This window comes from Castor canadensis, chromosome 14 (assembly GCF_047511655.1).
Source record: "Castor canadensis chromosome 14, mCasCan1.hap1v2, whole genome shotgun sequence".
NCBI classification, from domain to species: Eukaryota; Metazoa; Chordata; class Mammalia; order Rodentia; family Castoridae; genus Castor; species Castor canadensis.
Genome location: NC_133399.1, coordinates 34,513,443 through 34,535,715, shown reverse-complemented (window position 1 = coordinate 34,535,715; position 22,273 = coordinate 34,513,443). Strand labels below are relative to the sequence as shown.

The window sequence follows — 22,273 nt, the reverse complement described above, 5'->3', positions numbered from 1 at the left end:
ATATTAGCAAATTTTCCTTATTCCCTCAGTTTTTAAATACCTACATATTTAAATTTTCTTGTTATTCCTCTGTTTTGAAATATGCCAGGAAACATCAGCTTAAATAAAGTGATTTGATATTTAAGTAAACATTATAAAGTGTCATTAAAATAATAGTTTTCAGGATGGCTTCAGGAAGCATATACCAAGGGTATATGCTATGTTATGTTGCCACTTGCTAGAAATGCCCTTGTGGTCCAAAAACTGGTGGCATGAAAAACTAAAGATTGACTTTTTGGTTTTATTTGGGGTAAATTTTCAGAAGAAAATGATGGACTCTTGTTGACATTTTAGTATTCCTTATCCAGTAATACTCACAGGTCAACTCAAGTTGTGGCATAATGTCAACACACAGTCTCATGTTCTGATTTCACATGTCCAAGAAATTCCCCTAAATGAAAAATTACTCTCAGGCCTCTCACACTGCTTCACCTGTAGTCTCAGTCTCTCTTCCCTTTATAGCAAAACTCCCCACAGCGATCTATGCATTCACACTCACATTTCTCTGCATGACACAGTTTTCTCAGGCTAATATAATCATGATTTTGTCTGGTTCACAATTGACCTCACCAGTCACCATTCAGGTCTCAAGTCTTGAATACAGTTAACTGGCTGTTGCTATTCAGTGTTATAGAAAATGTCATAAATTCATTCACTGAGCCATAAGTTAGCTTCTTTATGTGTTTCCTTGTGGGTTTTCTGAAATTTTCAGGAGTTTTAAGTACACAGTCATGGGTCTGGGCTGTGCTGAACTCTCAAGTTCTTCCATATTCCTCAGTTGAAGTAACTTTATATAGAAGTAAACTAGAAACTAAATATCACCACTTACAAATATCAAGTAAAATGGGTTGAAGCCTTATATGTAAGACCCAATGCTATGAAATCTGTGCAAGGAAACAGCTGAAATCTTTTAGACATTGTCCTGGGCAATGCCTTTTGGATATGACCCTAAACACAGAGGGTATAAAGGCAGAAATTGATAAAACAGACTGCATGAAATAAAATGTTTCTAGATGGGGAAGAAAACAACAGAAACAAGAGACAAATTACAGGATGAAAGAAAATAGTTTCAAACTCTACTTCTGGGCAGGGTTACACATCCAGAATATACATAAGGAACATACAACTGAAGATTTAAAACCCAAATAACCCACTAAAGATGGCCAAAACAGAGCCTCATGCCTGTAATCCTAACTACTTGGGAGGCTGACTGGGAGGACTGAAATTCAAGGCCTATCTGGCCAAAAAATTTGCAAGACCCATGTCAACCAATAGCTGGGAATGGTCGCTTGAACCTGTCATCCCTGTGATGATGGTAAGCATAACAAAGGATATATACACAGTGAGAGAGCATGTTTGCAATTGTATGTTTATCTGGGGGATATAGAGGGAAGCAGGAGAGGAAAAGGAAAATGGAACAATATTTATATAGAATGAATAATATCTACGTACATTACACCTGTGTATGAAGATAGTGTAACAAAATGCAGCGAAAGCTGTTGAGTAATAGGGGAGCAGGGCAATTGAGAAATTAACCAAGAGGATTAATCTGATTAAAGCCCAATATATGCATGTGTTAAATACCATGGCAAAATCCCCTTAAATAATCAATATACACTTAAAAAAATGAAGACAAGAAGCTAAAACAGGTCCTATTTGCGGTGTGGGTACCAGTGAGAGGGGGACGGTAAATGGAGAGAGTGAAGGAGAGTGACTATGGACAATGTAATTTGTATATGTGTATGAAAATAAAGCAATGAATCTTGTTGTAATTGTTCAAAGAAAAGGGAAGGAGGATGAGCAAGAATAATGGAGGAGGTGAATCTATTTAAGATACATTATGTGCACTTATGTAAATGTCAAAATGAAACCAGTTGTGACAACTAATATATACTAATAAAATGTAAAAAAAAATAGGAGGTTCCTGGTCCAGGCTAGCCTCTGCAAAAAGTGAGTCCATCTCTCAAAACTAGAAAAAAATGGCTATAAGTGTGACATTAGTGGTAGAATGCTGCTTAGCAAGTGCAAAAGCCCTGTGTTCTCACCCCAGTGCCACCCAAAATGGGTGAATAGGAAGTTTTAAATAGACATTATTCAAAAGAAGACATAAAAATAGACAACAGATCCATGAAATAATTACCACTATCACTGAGTAGGGATTGCAGATCCCAAACTTATGTATGAAAATAAAGCAATGAAACCTGTTGAAATTTTTCTAAGAAGGGGGAATGGGATATGAAGGAGATTGATGGAGGGAGTTAATCTAATCAAGATACATTGTAAGCACATATGTAAATGTCACAATGAAACTCCCTATACCACTAATATGTGCTAACAAATAGATTTAAAAAAGAATTAAAAATTTTAATCAGGGATCCATAGTCTTGCCCAAAATTTTGGCATTCCAAATTGACAAATACATTAGAGATATTTATATCCTCATCTCCCAGTTTACCTTCTCCAATATTTTTCTGAGGTCTGGCCAGTCTGGTTTGGGCCTTGTTTTTCATTTGTCAGGTACACATTTGCCCTCAACAATCATCAATTGAATTGCTCTTCAATTCAGTTCACTGATATCTGCAGCTTGATGATATGGAAAACATCATAAACACAGGCACCAAAGCAGAGTGAGGTTGGTGAAGATTTACCTTGGAGGATTTTTTTAGAAGTTTCAGGTTTCCAGTCCACAGTCATGAGTACAGGCATTGCTGAACTCTTGACTTCACCCTTGTTTCTCAAGTTAAGAAGCTGAATCTTTGCCGTTGGCAACTAAACTTCTTATAAAATATTATGGTCCTGTTACATGGAAAGTTGAAGTAATTTCTTGCTCATGAATATATATATATATTCCTATATGAGTGTGTGTGTGTGTCTGTGTCTGTGTGTACATACATATCACATTTTTTTAGCCATTCATTGATTTCTGGGCAATTCAGCTGATTCCACTATCTGGCTATTTTGAAGCAAGTGGCAATAAAAATTTTTATGCAAGTATTTCTCTTGAATATGATTTGCAGTCCTTTGGCTATATGCCCAAGCGTGCTATGCTGGTGTCATAAGGTAGATTTATTTTTACTTTTTTGAGGAAGATACAAACCACTTCCATAGTGGTTACACTTTTTGACATTCCCACTAACAGTGTATGATGGTTCCTCTTCCCCACATACTTGCTAGCATTTGATGTTATTTCTTATCTTGATGATTGCCAATGTGACTGGGTGAGATGGAATCTTAGCGTAGTTTTGATTTGCATTTCCTTTATAACTAAGGATGTTGAGTATTTCTTCATGTATTTATTATCCATATGTATTTCTTCTGAAAACTGTCTATTCAGTTTATTTGCCCATTTGTTAATTGGATTATTCTTTTTTTGTGTTTTAGTTTTTGGAGCTCTTTGTATGTGCTTGATATTAATCCCTTATTTGTTGAATAGATGGTGAAGATTTTCTCCCATTCAGTATATTGTGTTTTGATTCTGATAACTGTTTCTTTTGATGTACACAAACTCTTAAAATTGATGCAGACCAATCTGTCAATTCTTGGTCTTATTCCTGGACAATTGGAAACCTATTCAGAAAATAATTACCTATGCCTACATTTTCCAGAGCTTTCCCTATATTTTCTGATAGTAGTTTCATAATTGAAGGTCTTACATTAAGAATTTGATTCATTGAATATTGATTTTTGTACAGATTGGAAGATAGAGTTCCAGTTTCAGTATTATGCATGGAGATAGCCAGTTTTCCCAGCACCATTTGTTGAAGAGACTGACTTTTCTGTAGAGTATGTATATGACTCCTGTGTCAACATTCGAATTGGTGTTAGTGTCTGTTTGTCAGCACAATGCTGCTTTTGTTACTATAGCTCTGTAATGTCATTTAAAGTCTATTATTGAGATACCTCCAGCATTGCTCATTCTGCTTATGATTGCTTTTGATGTTTGTGGTCTTTTTTTCTTCCACATGAATTTTTAGTGTTGATTTTTCTATTTTTGTGAAGAATGACACTGGGATTTTGTTGGGAGTAGGACTAAACCTATAGATTTACTTTCAGTAGTATGGCCATTTTCATGATATTTATTCTGACAGTTAATGAACATGGGAGGTCTTTTTATATACTGGTGTCTTTGATTTCTTTACTCAGGTTTTATAACTTTAATTGTAGAGGTCTTTCACCTCCTTGTTTAAGTTTATTACTAAGTATTGTATTTATTTTTTAGTCTCATATGAAAGGGACTATTTTCCTGATTGTTTTTCTTAGCCTGATCATTGTTGGTATATGGAAAAGTTACTGACATTCATGTTGATTTTGTACCCTGACATATTGTCAAATGTTGTTTTTAATCTGTTGTAGGAATTTTATTGTGGAATATTTGGGGTCTTTTATGGACAAAATCATATCATCTGTAAGTAGTGACAATTTTTTAACTCTTCCTTCCCTATTTGAGTCCCTTTTCTTTCTGTCTCTTGTGCTTCTTTGCTCTTGTTAGTAATTCCAGTATTTTCTGAGTAAGTGTGGGGAGTGTAAATACCTTTATCTTGTTTCTGACTTTATAAGAAATAGTTTCAGTTTTTTGCCCATTTAGTCTGATACTAGCTATAAGTATACAGACTTTATTATGTTGATATACATTCATTCTGTTCCTAGATTCTTCAATGCTTATATTAAGAAAGGATACTGAATTTTTTGAAGTTTTTTGCATTGGTAGAGATAATCATGTGATTTTCTTCTATTCTGTTTATATGTTGTATTTATTCATGCATTGTATGTTGAACCATTGTTGCAGCCCTGGGATGAAACTGATTTCATCACAGTGTATGGTTTTTTGATACGTTGTTATATTCAGTTTGACAGTATTTTATTGATATTTTTCCATTGTTATTCATTTAAAAATTGGCCTATAATTATCTTGTTTATTGAATCATTGTACATTCTTGTCTTCATAGAATGAATTTGTTAGCATCCCATCCCTTTGTATTCCATGGAAAAGTTTGGGAAATATTAGTGTTAGATATTTAATGACCTAGTAGAAATCTGCAGTGAATTAAACAGCATCCAGATTTCTCTTTATTACTACTTCAATTTTGCTGCATATTATTGATCTTTTTAAGGGTTTAATATCTTCTTGATTCAAATTTGTAGGTCTAAAGTATCTAGGAATTTATCCATTTCTTATCAATTTTCCAATTTATTTGTATAAGATTTCAAAGTATTTCTTTATGATCCTTTGAACTTCATTGGTATTTGTTGTGATGTCCCACTTTTCATCTCCAATTTTATTAATTTGTCTCTTTTCCCTCCTCCTTGTAGTCAGATTGGATGAGAGTTTATCAATCTTATTTACCATTTTGAAGAACGAATGGTTTCTTTCATTCTTTGTATAATGATTCTTTGTATAATTTGGGGGGCTCTACTCAAATAATTTCAGCTCCAATTTTTATAATTTTTTTCCATCTACTAATTTGTGGTTCTTATTGGTCTTATTTTTCTTTGAGCTGTATGTGCATAACATAAAGCTATTTATTTGAGATTTCTCAGTTCTTTTAATTGGTGTGCTCATAGCTGTAAATTTTTGCTTTAGCACTAACTTTGTTGTATCCCAAAAAATTATTAGGTTTTTTTATTTTCATTAGATTCTAGGAACTTATCGATTTCCCCCATTATGTCTTCAAAGATCCACTGGTCATCCAGCAGTGTGTTGTTCAGTATCTAGTATCTATGTGTTTGAATATTTCCTGTAGTTTCCTTTGTTGCTGAGTTCTCGTTTTATACCATTGACATCTAAATTGACATAAGGAGTAATTTCAATTTTCTTATGTTTGTTAAGACTTGCATTGTGTCCTAAAATATGATTTATTTTAGAAGAAGTTTAATGGGCTGCTAAGTAGAATGTGTATTGTGTTGCAGCTGCATGAAATACTCTGTAGATGTCTGTTAAATCCATTTGGTCTATGACCTCACTTAATCCTGAAGGTCTTTTGTTGATTTTTTTTTTGTCTAGATGATCTATTGGTGAGAGTGGAGTATTGAACTCTCCCACTTTTATGGTATTGGAGGCTATCTCTGCTTTTTAATCCTGCAGTGCTTTTTTATTAAAATTCAGTAGAGTATACCAATGTTTGGTGCATGTATGTTAAGAATTGTGATTTCCTCTTGATAATTTTCTGTTTATTAATATGGAGTAAACTTCATTGTTTCTTCTGACTCATTTTATCCTGAAGTTTTCTTTGTTAGATATAACTACGCTTGCCTGCTCTCTTTCGTTGGAAGATCTTTTTCTACCTTTTCACTCTAAACCCATGTTTTTTTGTCAGTGATGTGTTACTTGTAAGCAACAAATGGCCAGACCTTGGTTTTTAATACACCTTGTTATTCTATGTCTTTTGATTGGGGAATAGAGGCTCTTAACATTCACTGTCAATATTGAGAGGCATGCAGTACTTTCAGTCATTTATGTTTTTGGTATTTTCTGATGATTACTTTTTCCATCTTTGTTGTTTGAGAATGTATTTGGTTAAGTGGGTTTTTCCTTCTTGCATTTCCTGGCTGAGTCTACCTTCATCATCTGTGGATAGAATTTCTTTAAGTATTTTCTGCAGTGTTGGTATAGTGATCATGAATTCCTTTAAATTTTGTTTGTTGTGGAAGACTTCTCCATCAATTAGTATGGTTTTGGTGGGTACACTAATCTTGTTGACATTTTTTAGGGCCAGAAATGTATCTTTCCATTCCCTCTTTACAATTAGAATTTTTGTGAGAAATCTGCTCTTATTCAGGTAGGATTCCCTTTCTCCTCCCCCTCTCCATTTCTCCTCTTCTTCTTCTTCTTTACTCTCTCTCTCTCTCTCTCTCTCTCTCTCTTTACTTTTGGTGAAATTTTTTATATGGAAGCTAGAGCCTTGTACATTCTTTGCAAGTGTTCTACTAATGAGTTACATACCCAGCCCTTGGTTTTTTTGAAACACTATCTTGCTATGTTCAGGCTGACCTGAAGTTCACTATGTAGCACAGAGTCCTTTATCTTGAGATCCTCTTGCCTCCACCTTCCAAGTACTAGGATTACAAGTATGTACCACAATTACCAGCCATAATTTTCAGTCTATATTTTGCACAAAATTTTATAATATAGTTTCTTTGATGAATGCTGAGTGCAAAAACTATAGATGGGGCAGTTAATCTTTATTTCACATTTTATCAATTTCTCTTTCAATTCTCATAATACTTTCAGTGCACAGTTTCCCTCACTTTAAGGAACTGTTACTTAAAACTGTGTTTTCTCATGTTTTATTAAGATGTTGATTCAATCACAGGATCACAGAAATCTTATAATCTGCATATTTGTCCATACCATCATTAGCTTTGGTTCGATTCCAACATAACTTAATAGGTGGAGAAGATACAAAGTTCAATCGCACATAATCAATTCTGGGATGTATGTTTGGCTGAAAATGGAACACAGATCATTAATATCCCAATAATCAGAACCTATGAATGTAAGTTTAAAAAGCAAAATGTGCTGAGCATAGTGGAATTTGTATATATCCAGGCTTGGGTGGTCTGAGGAAGGAGGGTGGTGAGTTTGTAGGCAGTGTGGACTAGACAGCAAGACCCTGTCTTAAAAAATGAAATTCAATTAAAAATAAAGCAAAAGCTTGGGTCATGGCTCAAGTGGTAGGGCCCTTACCTAGCAAGTGCAAGGCCCACAGTTCAAACCCCAGTACAAACCACAGTACTGTAAAAATTAAAAATAAATCAACAAAAATGCTAGAAAAAACTTTCTCAGCTGTGATTAATGAATAAAGGTGGGAGGATTTTCCCAGATACTATAGACCCTGGATAAAATTACAACTGTCTTTGTAAGAAGGAGGCAGAGAAAAATTGGTCTATAGAAAAGAAGCAAACATGGTAACAGAAGTAGTATTGAAACAATGCACTTTGAAGAAAGGAAAATCCAAAGAATGCATGTGACCGGTAGAAGCAAGACAACCCATTCTGTCTTGAGTGGTAAGGGGAAAGTTTATAGTAATAAATGCCTACATTAAAGATCATAAGTCTCTCAAATAAAATAAACTAAGGATGCACTTTAATATCCCAGAAGTACAAGAAAATACCAAACTCAATCCAGAAGATGAGGAGAAATAATAAAGGTCTGGGCTGAGATCAATAAGATCAAGCCCTAAACTACTAGATAAGGAATCAATGAAAGAAAAAATTGGTTCTTTAAAAGGTTAACAAGATCAACAAACCCTTAGCCAACATGACAATACAGAGGAGGGAAAAAACCCAAATTAATAAAATCAGAGAAGAAAAATGGGAAATAAACACAAATACTAATGAAATCCAGAGACTCATTGTAGAGTACTTTGAAAATATTTTCCAAGTAAACTGGAAAATGTAGATGAACTAGGCAAATTCCTAGATGCATGTAACCAAGCAACATTGAACAAAGAATATACTAGATGTCTACACAGTCTCATTGCAAGTTTATGAAATTGAAACAGTAATAAATTGCCTCCCTTCAAAAATAGCCTAGGACATGATAGATTCACAGTTGAATTTTACCAAAATTTTAAAGAAGAACTAACACAAATGCTCAAAAATTTCCAGGAAATAGAAAGGGAAGGAACAGTACCAAACTCATTCACTGAAGCCAGTATTATATTCATTCAAAGTCCAATAAAGATGCAACCAGTAAAGAATATTATAGACCAATATCTTTAATGAATACAGACAAAAGATTTTCACCAAAGTCTGGCAAGCAGAATTCAATAACACGTGAAAAAGATCATACACCATGAACAAGTTGATTTCACTCCAGGGATGCAAGGATGGTTCATCATGCATAAATCCATAAAAAAGAATAAGATAAAATAAAATATATAGTATATTAAGTACAGGAACCATTAATAACCATTTATTATCAACACTGCTATATAAAATTTTACATACATATTTTTGTACAAAAGGTACAGTAGGTTTATTTACATTATCACCACAAACATTTAAAAACCTACAATATATATTACCATAGCTGTTAGTATCATTAATCAACAAAATTTTCAGCATCATTGTAATCTTTTTTGAATTCTATTGCATGTGTGTTCTATCATTGGCAAAAATATTATTATTCTCTTACATTATTATATTTGAACTAATCTAACAATTCTGTCTTTAGAGATGAGAAAGCAAATCTTAGAATTGAAATAGTAAATAGCAGCATAGTTATGGTATAGCACAGGTAGCATTTTAACATGTCTGAACTGATCTTCCAATCGTCACTTTAAAAATATGATCCTTGGTCTCACATTTTCAAGGACTTTGGTCAGGCTTTCTGATTCACTCATTACTCGTTTCACTTTGGCGTCACTTATGGTGTAAGTCCAAAGCAACTGATGCATCAGTGGAAAGGTGTCACTCTAGAGATGAGGCTCCTCACAGCTCTCATCATGTCCTTGTTTCTCAGGCTGTAAATGAAAGGGTTCATCATAGGGGTGACCACGGTGTACATCACTGAGGCAATGCACTTTTCCTGGAGGAGTGGGTACCAGTAGAAATCAGGTAAACCCCAAAACTTGTTCCAGAGAACAAGAAAACAACAAGGAAGTGTGACCCACAGTTGGAGAAAGCTTTATGCTTTCCACCAGCTGATGAAATTTTCAGGACAGAGGACACAATTTGAGTGTAAGAGAAAATTATGCCAGAGAGGGGAGCAACTCCCAAGAGGATGGCCAACACACACACCAGGATGTTATTCATGAGGATATCAGAACAGGCAAGCCTGAGAATATCAACCAGTTCACAGAAAAAGTGAGGAATTTCCAGGTCTGTGTAGAATGAGAGCTGCAGTGCCATGAAAGTATGAAGCAGGGCAGCCAGGACACTAATGAGTGATAGAAGAACTAGGAGCACACAGATATTGGGGTTGATGATGACATTGTACCTCAGTGGATGACAGATGGCCACAAACCGGTCATAGGCCATTACAGTCAGAAGCATATTATCTGTATTTCCAGAAATGATGTAATTAAACATCTGTGTCAGGCATCCTACATAGAGTATGGCTCTGTTGTGAGGTTGGATGTCCACAATCATGTTTGGGACTGTGGCGGAGATGAAACAGATGTCAGCCAAGGACAGGTTGGAGAGGAAGAAGTACATGGGGGTGTGGAGATGGGAATCAGAGCCGACAGCTAGGATGATGGGCAGGTTCCCAAGCATAATGACCAGGTACATGAACAGGTTCAGTCCAAAGATGATGGGATACAGATTTGGATTCTCTGAAAGTCCCAGGAGAAGGAATATTGTAGCGTCTGAGAGATTTGCTGGATACATGTTGATGGATCTGACAGAAAAAATTAAGGTTATAAGAAATAACTCTAGGAAAACCTTCTTAATCCTGTCTATGCTGTGAAATCAAAGCAGGTACACTTTCTCTCCTATCCTTCTTTCTCTCGTTTCCTATTCTTACTTTGCATTTCACTCAGCACTTACTCTCTCAATCCACAACCCTATCCCAATTATTTCTGTATTTATATATTTTATTTTTTATTATTTATTTATTTTTATTGTTTTATTATTCATATGTGCATACAAGATTTGGGCCATTTCTCCCCCCTGCCCCCACTCCCTCCCTTACCACCCACTCTACCCCCTTCCTCCCCCCCACCCCCTCAATACCCAGCAGAAACTATTTTGTACCTATCTCTAATTTTGTTGTAGAGAGAGTATAAGCAATAATAGGAAGGAACAAGGGTTTTTGCTGGTTAAGATAAGGATAGCCAAACAGGGAGTTGACTCACATTAATTTCCTGTGTGTGTGTGTTACCTTCTAGGTTAATTCTTTTTGATCTAACCTTTTCTCTAGTTCCTGGTCCCATTTTCCTATTGGCCTCAGTTGCTTTTAAGGTATCTGCTTTAGTTTCTCTGCGTAAAGGGCAACAAATGCTAGCTAATTCTTTAGGTGTCTTACCTATCCTCACCCCTTCCTTGTGTGCTCTCGTTTTTGTCATGTGCTCAAAGTCCAATCCCCTTGTTGTGTTTGCCCTTGATCTAATGTCCACATATGAGGGAGAACATATGACTTTTGGTCTTTTGGGCCAAGCTAACCTCACTCAGAATGATGTTCTCCAATTCCATCCATTTACCAGCGAATGATAACATTTCATTCTTCTTCATGGCTGCATAAAATTCCATTGTGTATAGATACCACATTTTCTTAATCCATTCATCAGTGGTGGGGCATCTTGGCTGTTTCCATAACTTGGCTATTGCGAATAGTGCCGCAATAAACATGGGTGTGCAGGTGCCTCTGGAGTAACCTGTGTCACAGTCTTTTGGGTATATCCCCAAGAGTGGTATTGCTGGATCAAATGGTAGATCAATGTTTAGCTTTTTAAGTAGCCTCCAAATTTTTTTCCAGAGTGGTTGTACTAGTTTACATTCCCACCAACAGTGTAAGAGGGTTCCTTTTTCCCCGCATCCTCACCAACACCTGTTGTTGGTGGTGTTGCTGATGATGGCTGTTCTAACAGGGGTGAGGTGGAATCTTAGTGTGGTTTTAATTTGCATTTCCTTTATTGCTAGAGATGGTGAGCATTTTTTCATGTGTTTTTTGGCCATTTGAATTTCTTCTTTTGAGAAAGTTCTGTTTAGTTCACTTGCCCATTTCTTTATTGGTTCATTAGTTTTGGGAGAATTTAGTTTTTTGAGTTCCCTATATATTCTGGTTATCAGTCCTTTGTCTGATGTGTAGCTGGCAAATATTTTCTCCCACTCTGTGGGTGTTCTCTTCAGTTTAGAGACCATTTTTTTGATGAGCAGAAGCTTTGATGAGCTATCCCAATTATTTCTGTATTTATATTTTAATTGACACATACTTATGAGGTAGAATGCTGTACTGTCATACATGGGTACATTGTTCACTGATCAAATCAGTGTAATTATCTGCCTGCCACTTGATACATTTATCAATTCTTTGCTGAAAATTTGCTCTTTTCAAGATAAAAGGCCACATGATAAAATAAAAAGAACCTGTCTTCTAGACATTTAAACATCACAATTCATTGTTGTTAGCTATAGTCCCCAAGGTTTTAGGTCCCACCTATTCTTTTTCAAATACAGGTACCTACAGAAAATACAATAGAAAGAAACATTACTGCTATTGTGCTTTGTGTCACTATATCAAATACCTGAGAAATCAGTTTGTAAGACAAAGGGTTATTTTGGCTAATGTTTCAAGGCCATGATGGGTTGGTGCCATTGTCTTGGTTTTATGTAGGCTCATCATGGGTGGAGGTCATGGTGGAGCAAGACTTCTCCAATTATAGCTGGAGAATGAAAGAGGGGAAGAGACTAGGATCCCAAAATTCCATTTGAGGGCATGATTTGAAATGCCCTGGACACCTCCATCAGGACCACCTTTTTAAAGTTTCTTCCATCTCTCAATAGTTTAAGCAGATGACTGAGCCATTTAAATATGGGCCTCTGGGGGCATTCCATATTCAAACTATAGCAATTTTCTTTATTGATAGGTCTATAACAATATTATTATTTCTATACTCTAGAATATAGATTGAGAAAACAGTTTTGGGGCTGAATCCTGCTTATGCTTGTTTTGTAAATAATGATTACATAGACCACAGCCCATCCATTATGTATTTTTATGCCTGCTTTTATGCTACAAAAGCAGAGTTGAACACTTTTCTAGAGGTAATATGGATCAAAGCCTGAAATATTTACCATGTGAAACTTTATAATTATTTTTACAACCTCTGGTCTAGAAATTTTATTAGACTTAAGTTCAATATTTGGCTAGTATAATTAAATATTTTCTTATGGAAATGGATAGGTCTTGCTTGCCTTGTTTATTAAATATTATCAGGCACACTAATTATTGAGATACAAAATGCCAACATTGTGATTCTTTCCTAATTTTCAGGTTGAAATATGTACCAACATGGAACTTTCCTTAATTAAGTGTTCACCCTATGGTGGACTTCTTATAGAAAGTATGAATCCATCTTGATCACTTATAAGGAATTATAAGGTTGTGGGTGTAGCTCAGTGGCAAAATACTTGCTCAGTATGTGTCAGGTCCTTTATTCAACCTCTAGTTCTGCAAAATAATAGTAATGATAAATTGCTAGGAAATTATGAATTATATGTCAAGAATTATATTGATATATGTTTAATTACTATTGTTTTGTATAATATATTATGTAATATTAATGTTACAGCATATCATTATTATATAATGATTTAAAATTCATAATAAAAATAATAGATTGTATTTTACAATCATCCAAAGATGAACAGGACTTTTAAATATACTTGATATATTGCACTGCAGTTTTTCATCTTCTCAAATTGTCCTTCCTTTAGCCGTTTCAACCTCCTCAGTTTTTCTCCTGATGCTTTCTGTTATAAGGCTGGCATTCCCACATCTCCCTTGACCTAATGTAAAGTATATTTTATAGTCTTCTGTTTAAGATCCCAAACCATTCTTTCTTTCATTATTAGTAGTAACTCCTGCCCACAAGGTACCTTCTTTTTCATATTTAACAACTGAGTCCTCCTAAAATTTTCATTTGCCTTTTGACTAACCAATCTTGTAAATAATGTAAAGGTAATATTAACTGTCATTGTATGTTAAGCAATAATGTAGATATTTAAAATGTTAGGTACTTCAATCCTTTCATAATACCTAAGAATAGGTACCACTCTCACTCATTTATCAGTGAGGACACTGGACACTTGGTGGTTTAATGACCTGCATAAAGATACTGCAAATTGGGCAGAGCCATGATTTGGGTCAGAATGCCTGACCCCAGTGCTGGTACATTGAGCCATTATGAGGTACTATCTTCACCAACCCAGAACTCAGCTTCCTATGACATTTCTTAGGTTCTATCTTTTCCATTTGACAAACTTTAATGACTTCCTAGTGAACAATATCCCCAGCACATTCACTGGGTCATGGTAGTGTAGATGACCCACATCAGATGACAACATAGCTGGTGTTGGGATTAGACAGGGTATAGCTTCAGGACCTGTGGTTAAGATAAAAAATGTTCAGATCAAATGAAGTCTTGTATTATTCTTTAATGGGATAGATTTTTGTTCAAATATGATTGACTTTCATGAATACAGGCCCAATGGTTCTACTCCACCAAGTAATTCAATGACCCAGGCTAGTAAGAGCTCCATATCCTTCACTGTATAATTAAGAACAGGTGGCCATTTTAGTCATGAGTGTGGTGAACTTGGAAATATATCCATGGGTTATTATCTGAGATAGAAACAGAGGAGAGCAAGAGAGAGAGAGAGAGAGAGAGAGAGAGAGAGAGAGAGAGAGACAGAGAGAGAAAGAGAGAAAGAGAAAGAGATGGGAAAGTACGTTGCTGTGACTTTCCCTTCATTATTGAAGGCTAAAATTCCCTTCTCTGCAGCTAAGTGAAGCACTTTTCCCCTGACAGAATTTTGGAAAAAGAATATTATATATAAGGAGCCAATAATCAAACCAAATGAAATAGCAATCATCTTATGTATGTTATTTTTAGAGTCCTAGATGAAACATGTCTCAATTAACTTTGATATCTATGCAATTTAGGCATATTTTCAGATTGACGGTTGGAGAGAAGGAAGGTTGAACCAAATATACCTGGATAATTATCCTTTTATGATTTATAAACTTACAAAGTAATTGCAATGTTTTGGCATACTTTTCACAGTATGTGCAAATGAAACCTGAGAACAGGGCTAGGGATATAAATCAATGTTAGAGTGCTTGTCTGGCATGCATGAGCCATGCGTTTCTTCCTTAGGGCCACAAAGAAACAAAATGCCTCAGAACATCTTGTCTAGTATTTTCTTTATGTTTTGATTATATTATAAAACATTCATAGAAAATCTTTACTTTTCCTTACAGATAATTTCTAAAATACACCTACTCACTTCCGTTCATCATTCCTTGACCATATGAATAGCAGTTAAAAAGATAGGAATGACTATTTGATAATAATAAGTACTTATTGGGAGTCATTATGATTAAGTTTCCTGGATAAACTCATGACCTAGATAGAACTACTTGTTCCTTTTTCTTTTTGTATCACTTTCACTTTATTACAGTTTGTGAGAACAAATGTAAATCCCATTGAATTCTCTAGCATTTGTCACTACTTTATTTTTTCTTAATTCATGTCTTCCACTTGTAACACATATAATGCTAGAAAAATAATATTGAGAGTATAAGACCCTACTATTTTTCTGGTTTAGCTACCTCATTTATTGATTTAGATGATCATGGAACCTCAGTACTGATCTCTGGAGAATTCCAGTATGGACCAGCTCAGGACTGGCTCTAAGCCTCTCCAATGTCCTATGACTTAGCCACATTCTTGAGAAACAGATCCTGGAACCAGAAAAAGATGCAATGAAGAACTGACATAATTCAGGCCATTTCTGGGGTAGCCATGGAGTCTAAAGTTGTTAACTACCCACAGTTCTTTACACTAGAGCTTATGGACAAACATATAGGGTTAAGAACTCACATCATGACAAAGAGATTGTGAGTACATTTCGAGGATTTAATTAATGACTTGTTAATGTGCTGATAGAAGATGTTAGAGTTTGAAACCACACCAGAAGAAAAAATGAGTGAATTAGATCAGATTTTGCTAAATGGAGATAATATAATGGTACTGGTTCCTGGAGAATGACCTGAAGTATGAATGGATTTTTCACTTATGCTAATTCTCTTTTGCCTTGTAGTAGCAACAGAGAATTTTTTTCAGTTTTTCAATTTAGTATTTAAATTCTACAAAGGGAAGATTCATTTTAAATGGAATGTTTCAAAAATCCATTATATGCCCTTTTTTGTAAATTTGATTTATCACAGGAAAAAGACTTTGTTCTTTGAAATCTGAAGAAAACACCTTTTCAGTTTTATAAGTGAAAACTGTAATATAGTAACAACATGAGCTCTATCTGCTGTTCTTGGAAGTGTAGCTAAAGAATTTCTGTAATAGGGTATCATGGTCAGGGTGACAACATGGCACCACCACATTTGTGCTATTGAATGGTTCAGTGAGACAATATCCCAAGACCTGTTTTTCACAGCTGAGGCTTTGAGCAAGAGTTGACATTGCCTGGAACAAGATAAGTGATTATAAATCATGGGCCACTTGAACATAAGACATGGATTGTTATTGATCCAATTATGAATTCCCTATTGTGACACGAATCTGTGACATGCAAAGGTGCCTGGTCTTCTCTGAGAAAATTACATGCTATTATATGAAACATTTTAGCTATTCTAAATGAATCTTTAAAATAGTTTTATATGTATAAAATTAAATTAAAAATATTATGAAAAAAGAATTTTACAAAATGGTAGCAATAGCAGTGTGAAGATTTTATAAATAAAATACCCTTTAAAATAATTATCTGTTTGTCTTGATATAATGCAATATTTGAAGCATCCTGAAATGTACAAAAAAGTGGCAATGAAGTGCTTAAACTCATGAGTCAACATCATGAATTCAAATACTGTAATACACTTGTGTCCTGTTTTACAAATTAATAAAATTGTGCAAATAATCATTTTTGCAGTTTATTCCTGAAATCTCAATCCTTCTCTCCCCAGGGATAACTGTGATAGTGGACATTGCATGTATCAATCTCCTTGAGGCCTTAAAGTGAGCTAGGACACATCCATAAGCATTTACTTGATATTGTACTGTATTTTTAATTCAGAATTTACATTTGTTTGTGACAACACCTCATTTCCTATACTGCTCAATATTGATTCAATCAGGTCTGCACTAATGTTAACAAATATTCAAATATTGGTGGACATTTGCATTTTCTATAATTTTTATATAGTATACTTACATGTCATAATAGCATTAAACCAAGGATGGTGGATTGTCTCCAAATTCAAAGACTCATGTCTCCTGGGAATGCAAGGTTGGGAATAAACAATTAAAAGGGCTTTTGTGTGTTACTACTTTTTAAACAAATTAAAAAAATTAAAGTATGTTGATCTGACTGGCAGAATTAAATGGCTAAATCTGGAATGTAACTTCACCTTGTGTATTTTATTACTCATGGTGCTTTGCATTACTTTAGAGTGTTTCCTGCTACTTCCTTTGGAGTTTTAAAATACACAGTAGGACTGGCAAGGGAGCTCACTGGGTCTACATGGACTCTTAACTCCTAGAGTCTTCACAGTCAAGCAATAGTGTTCCAGTTGCACAGTAGGAGGACTGTGAAGAATAAAGGTATTCTGTGCCATGAAAAGAGAGCTCAGGAGTAATTTTTGATTCTCTTATTTCAAAAAATGTAAAGAAGATCAGATGATACTTACAGTAAGTATACAGATAAATTTACATAATGGTCACATGTATTGAATCATCACATTACACTCCGTAGATAAGTATCATTTGTATGCATCATTTTAAGTATACGGTGCTGGGGATAAAACTCAGGACTTTGTGCATGCTACACAAAGGCTCAACTACTACTTATAATTTCAGCTCCCCAAGATATTTCCAAAAATCAAGGATGAGATGTGATTTCAAAGGATAAAATCTGGGACCAGAAATGGTTAAGTTGAAAACTGAATTAATTCTACCCCATTGGCAGATAAAAGCATGAAGGAAACTAGATAATTATTATGCACTTTTTGAAAGGGCTAATTCATACTCAGATGAATAAAGTCTCTGCAGTTTGGAAGGTAGAGTATGATCTGACTATAATGAAAGATGATTGAAAAGTAAATATACCAAGAAGGGGCAAAACCCTAATTTGGAGTCTCACATTCAACTTAATGCATGTGATCATTCTTTTAATTTATGGGTTTCAAGGAGGGAAGGAAGGAAAGAAAGAAGGAAGGGAGGGAAGGAGAGGGAGGGAAGAAGGGAGGATAGAAAATGAAGAACAGAAATAAAAATGTCAATGAGAAACAGATAGTATAGGAGGAGGAGAAGGGAAAGGATGAAAAAAAAGGGAAGGGAAGGAAAGAGAGAGAAAGAGATTATTAAACTGCAAATTTGTAAAGAATTTTTGAAGAAATTTCAGTTTACCTTCAAGACATCAGTTAGGGAGTTTCTACCTTCTCTCTTGAAATTGAGAGATGAAGATGGCAGATGTTTCTCTTGGAAGGACACGTAGACCAAGAAGGAAATGAGCTCCTGTGCAAGGACATAATTTCTGGATGGAAGATCATGTGTGCTTTTACTGATCTCAGGACGGCTGCCCATTAAATAGGCCAATCAGTTGTAGTCTCTGTAACCCTGAATTTTCAATTATGAAATGTGCTCATTAGTCCTGGGTGCACTGAGATTTCCTTCCCAAGGGAAAATCCTTTAGATGCACATATCACAGAAGGTAGAAACTCCTGCATGACTGGTGCCTTGACCATAGGAGAACACAGTGTCTTATTCTCTTCCTACCACATTTCCTTTTACCTCCATGGAAATCTCATTATTTGGTGTGTACTCAAGGGAGCTGGAGAGATTCTTCTTAGACAAAATTTCATCTTGTTCTGAATCAGACATTACCAGTGAAGGGCCAGGTAAGCAGATTTGTTCTGTAAAGCCCCCGAGAAATAAAGACTCAAGGGCAGATACCATAACATGGAAGAAGTTCACAGTGACTAAAATTTTTTCTCTTATAGGACCTTCATGAACTGGCTGAGTTGTCACAGGAAATAGATGCCAGTGAAAGTCACCAATGTTTTGGTTACCTGGAGCAACTAAGGGTTTGAATGAAAAATAGACATGAACACTTGTATAGTTTGGATATGACATATACCCCACAGCTTATATGTTGAAGGTTTGGTCCTCAATACAGCCTTGTTCAGAGATGCAGTTTTGAAGAAATAATTGGATCATAAGGGCTCTGAAGTTATCTAAACTTATACACTGATGGGTTTGTAATTTTATGGGCATTTTGGAGATTATGTGAATTTAGGAGTTGTAATTTAGTTGAAAAGAGTGCATCCATAAGTCATGGTCCATTCAAACTCTCTCATTACTCTCTCTTACCCCTTTACCTCACACCACCAATTTTTCAACAGCTTTCAGTGCACATCCTTGGATCCTCTACCTTCACATCTTATGTTATGTGATACAATGTTCTATCATACTCTTTTCATTTCCCTCTTTCTCCCAGTTCCATACAGTAGTTCTACTATTTCAAACATATTCTACATCTGAGTTTGTATATGATCATGCTTGTTTTTGTGCTTACATGTATCTTTGGATCTATCTTCCAGTTATGAGAGAAATCATATAGCCTTTGTGTTTCTGAGCTTGACTTACTTCACTTAACTTGATGTCCTCCAATTTCATCCATTTACTTTCAAAACACATGTCTTATTCCTATGGCTGAGTAATATGCCATTGTGTAAAATATACTACGTTTTCTTCATCCATTCATCAGTCATAGGGCACCTGGGTTGCTTCCAAAACTTGGCTATTGTGAATAGTGCTGCAGTGAACATCGGTGTACAGGTGTTTCAATTGTACCTATCTTATGTTCCTTTGGGTAGATGCCCAGGAGCAGTATCACTGGATCACATGTCAGTTCTATCTTTAGCTCTTTGAGAAATCTCCACACTGCTTTCCATAATGGTTATAATAATTTGCATTCCCACCAAAAATGTATAAGTCTTCCTGTTTTACTGCATCCTCACCAGCATTTGATGTTGTTATTGCCCTTGGTTATGGCATTCTAACTAGGGTGAGTTGAACGTCTTTTATAAGGAGAAGTTGAACACTTCTTCATGTGTTTACTGTCCATTTGTACCCTTTCATTTAAGAATTCCCTGTTTAATTCATGTGCCCATTTTTCATTGGGGTGTTGATTCTACTGGGGTTGAGTTTTTTTGATTTCCCTGTAGATTCTGGATATTAGTCCTTTATCAGATGAGTATCTGGCAAAGAATTTCTCCCATTCTGTGGGCTGCCTCTGAATTCTGATGAGTATTTCCTTTGCTGTGCAGAATCTATTTAGTTAGATGCAGTCCCATTGTTAATTTTTTTCTCTCAGATGCTGAGCCTTTTGCATTCTGTTTAGGAAGTCGTTCCCTACACTTATCTGATCCAGTGTATTTCCTACTGATTCCTAGAGGTTTTTGTTAACATTTCAGGCCTTATATTAATGTCTTTGATCCATTTTGAGTTGATTTTGGTAGAGAGGGAAAGACAGACATCTAGTTTCTGTCTTCTACATGTGGATATACAGTTTTCCCAGCAGCATTTGTTGAAGAGGCTGGCTTTTCTCCTTCATGTGTTTTGGGCTCCTTTGTCAAAGGTCAGTTGGCTGTAAATGTGTAGGTTTATGTCTGGGTATTCTATTCTGATCCATTGGTCTTCCTGTCTGTTTTGTGCTAACATCATGCTATTTCTTATTTTTATGGTTCTGTAGTATAGTTTGAAGTTGTGTACTGTGATGTGTGCACCATTGGACTTTTTGCTCAGAATTGCTTTGGCTATTTCAGGTTTTTTGTGTTTCCATGTGTACCTCAGGCTTGATTTTTCTATTTCTGTGCAGGTATCATTAGAATTTTGATAAGGATTGTGGTAAACATGTAGATTGCTTTTTGTAAGTATGGCCATTTTCACAATGTTGGTTCTACCAATCCACGAGCATGAAAGGTCTTTCCATTTTATGATGTGTTCTTCGATATCTCTCTTCACTAGTTTACAGTTCTTATTAAAAGTGTCTTTGGTTTCCTTCATTAATTTTATTGCTAGGTACTTTATTTTTTTTTGAGATTATAAGTGATATTGTTTCTCTGATTTCTTTCTCAGCCAGTTTGTTGTTGGTATATAGGAAGATTACTGATTTCTTTACATTTTTTTATGATTTCTAATAGCTTTTTTGTGGAATTTTTAGGATCCCATAGGTATAGGATAATGTCATCTGCAAATAGGGATAGTTTGACTTCTTCCATCCTTATTTGCATTCCTTTTATTGTTTGCTTTTGTCTTATTGGTCTGGCTTAGAATTCCAAAGCTATATTGACTAGAAGTAGAGAAAGTAGACATTCCTGTCACATTCCTGACTTTAACAGCAATGGTTTCAGTTGCTTTCCACTTGGCATGATATTGGCTCTAGGTTTGTTGCTTATAGCCTTTATTATGTTGAGGGCCGTTTCTTCAATTCCTAGTGTCTTCAGAGATTTTTATCATGAAAGCATATTGGATTTTGTCAAAGAGTTTTTCTGTATCTATTGAGAGGATCATGTGATTTTTATCATTGCTTCAGTTTATATGCTGTATTACTTTTATGGATTTACCTATGTTGAATCATCCTTGCATACTCGGAATGAAATTGACCTGGTCATGGTGTATGATCTTTTTGACATGCTGCTGAATTCTGTTGCTAGTATTTTGGGAATACTTTGAGAATCTTTGTATCTATATTCATTAAAGATATTGTTCTATGATTCTCCTTTCTGGTTGCGTCTTTATTGCGATTTGGAATGGTTATAATGCTGGCCTCATAGAATGAAGCCCTTTCTATTTCCTGGAAAACTTTGAGTATTGGTGTTAGTTCTTTAAAGGATTGTTAAAATTCAGTTGTGAATCTATCAGGTCCTGGGCTCTTCTTTGAAGGGAGACTATATTACTGCTTCAGACTAATACTGCTTCAATTTCATTGCTTGCGGTAGAACTATTAAGGTGTAATAACTTCTTGGTTCAGTTTTGTTTGGTAATATGCATTGAGGAATTTTCCATTTCATCTATATTTTCCAGTTTACTTGAATGTAAGTTTTCAAAGCACTCTTTCATGATTTTTTGGATTTTATTAGTGTTTGTGGTTATGTCTCCTTTTTCATCTTTGGCTTTGTTAATTTGAGTCTTTTCTCTCCTCTATTTTGTCATGTTAGCTAAGCAGTTGTTAATCTTGTTAATGTTTTCAATGAGCCAATTGTTTGTTTCATTGATTCTTCATATAGTTTTCTGTTGTTGTTCTCTGTCTCATTGATCTCAGTCCTAATCTTTACTATTTCTCTCTGGTGGTTTTGGGTTTTTGGGTTTTTTTTTCTGTTTTTCTTGTATCTTAAGTTGACTCACTAGGTTATTTACTTGAGAGGTTCTTTTTTTTTTATAAATAGCATTTTAACTATAAACTTTCCCTTTAACCTTTTTTGTGCCCCACAGATTCTGTTAGGTTGCACTTTTTATTTTCATTGAATTCTGGGAACTTTTTTATTTGTTCCTTT

The 22,273-nt window shown here is 35.1% G+C and overlaps 2 pseudogenes; one reads left to right on the top strand and one right to left on the bottom strand.

The window, feature by feature from the left end:
- Window positions 1-9,436: 9,436 nt before the first annotated feature.
- Window positions 9,437-10,371, bottom strand: LOC141416240 (olfactory receptor 7G3-like; annotated as a pseudogene).
- Window positions 10,372-13,888: 3,517 nt separating this feature from the next.
- LOC141416239 (U6 snRNA-associated Sm-like protein LSm5 pseudogene) lies at window positions 13,889-15,767 on the top strand (annotated as a pseudogene).
- The last annotated feature ends 6,506 nt before the right edge of the window (window positions 15,768-22,273 follow it).